The sequence below is a fragment of the Triticum dicoccoides genome, chromosome 4B, assembly GCF_002162155.2.
Source record: "Triticum dicoccoides isolate Atlit2015 ecotype Zavitan chromosome 4B, WEW_v2.0, whole genome shotgun sequence".
NCBI classification, from domain to species: Eukaryota; Viridiplantae; Streptophyta; class Magnoliopsida; order Poales; family Poaceae; genus Triticum; species Triticum dicoccoides.
In genome coordinates this window covers 682625173-682627401 of record NC_041387.1, presented here as the reverse complement: position 1 = coordinate 682627401, position 2229 = coordinate 682625173, and positions in this window count along the sequence as shown.

Genomic DNA, 2229 nt, shown 5'->3' with positions numbered 1-2229 from the left:
CCTATTTTCCCTCTTGGCCTCTTCCACGCACGCAAACCCCCGGATACATACAATCCAACACCTACATCCAGGTATATGTAAACGACCCATCGCACTGCATACATATAATTGAACGGCGCCGCCGGCGAAGCAGCAGATCGACTGGATCGAGCCATGGCGTCGACATCGCATCCTTCTCAGCGGTGTGCTGATCTCCCGTCGGAGCTCCTAGGACTGGTCATAAGCCGCCTCCCCTTCCCCGACGACCGCGCCCGCTTTCATGCCGTGTGCCGTCCGTGGCACTCGGCCGTGCGTGAGCACGTTTGTCCGAGGCTGCCATGGATCATCCACACAGACGGCACTTTCGTGGACTACGACTACGGTTTTCACCGCCGTGTTCCTTTCCCCGACAACACGAGATTCATAGGCGCCCACGGCAGCTGGCTCGCGCTCTACCGCATCGACGCCATCACGGGGCGGCGCAGCTATCTTCTGCACAACCCTTTCACCAAGGCCATCGTGCCGCTCCCCGGGCTGGACTCTGTCATCGGAAAGGTCTCGGACCGCTTCGAGATCCGGAAGGTGCTCATGCGGTCCGACCAAGATGGTCTCATCGCTGTAACGACCAACAACAACAATTATCCCATTATCTTGTGTCGTCCAGGAAAGCCTGGGGTATGGTTGCCCGAACGGGGAAAGATGCCCTATTACTCCGTATTTGACATCGCTTTTCTTAACGGCCATCTCTACGGGATCACCGTTCAAAAGGAACTTGTTGTGATGTACCTTGACGAGGATGAAGATGGTATACCTGATGTTATAGGTGTTAAGTGTGTTGTCGGTGGTGACAAGGCATATGAGGAAGACGATGGAGAAGCATGGAGCGGTGAGGAGCTGGAATACTGGGATGCGTCAAGCCCCAAAGAGAAAGGTGAAGATGATGGTGAAGTGTCGAGCAATGCCGACAAAGCTTCAAGCCTTAATGCGGCGATGGATGAAGAAGAATTCGGTGCCATAAGCTCGTCTGACTATGATAATGCAACAATGAACAAATATGAGAACGAGAAAGACACATTCAAGGACAATGCCCATCAAGAAGTCTCGAGCAACGAATACAAAGAAGATACCATGAGTGTTGAGTGTTTTATCGGTGGTGACGAGGTGGAAGACGATGGAGAAGTGTGGAGCAGTGATGATGAGGAGGAGGATATGGAATACCATGAGATGTCAAGCTACAACGAGGAAGACAGAGACGGAGGTGAAGCGTCGAGCAATGACATCGAAGAAGAGGTGGGTTACAATGAGCTGTCAAGCCTTAATACGGTGGATGAAGAACAATTCACTGTCATAGATGGGTCTGACGATGATAGTGCAACAATGGAAAAATATGAGAACGAGAAAGATACCTTCAAGGACAATGCCCATCAAGAAATCTTGAGCAACGAGGGCGGAGAACAGTCTGAGAGCGACATGGAGTTTACTGTCCTAGATGGTCTTTATGAGTATGATATCGATGATGAGGCAACATGGCAACCTGTGGATGACGAGACCAATTATTACAAAGGTGGTTGTTTGATGCCGGAGTGCTGGGAGGATGATGAGGATTACGAGTACGATGGCATGCCCTGCGAACCGAGGGACTGCATAGTGACCACTAGACATCTCATCGAGTCGAATGGCAAGCTGCTCATGCTAAGGCGGAAACAACATATATCACATTTAGATTTAGTCAACAACTCCTCTACACTCGAGGTGGAGGTCCTAGAGGCAGACTTGGATGCAGGCGAGTGGGTGCAACCGAACGTGACAGGCACACTCTACGTAAGTAAACGTCACTCGAGATACATTCCCGCAGTTAGCGACGAGAATGAACTGGTATGGTACTTCGTGAACGAGCATGACGTGACGGATGCAAAATCTCAGACCTCCGAAGAAAGAATAGGGAGTATGTCACTAGTAGAAAAAGGGTCAAATGTGAAGCACATTAGTGCCGGTTTGTAAAAAAACCGGCACTAATGTGATCAACAGTGCCGGTTCGTGGCTGCGATCAATAGTACCGGTTCGTGTTGAGCATTTAGTACCGGTTCGTGCCACGAACCGGTACTAAAGGGGTAGTGGCAGGCTGGCGTCAGGCCGGGTCCCCACGAGCCCCTTTAGTACCGGTTGGTAACCTATAGTACCAGTTCGTGCCATGAACCGGTACTAAAGGGGACAAGCCTTTAGTACCGGTTCGTGCCACGAACCGGTACT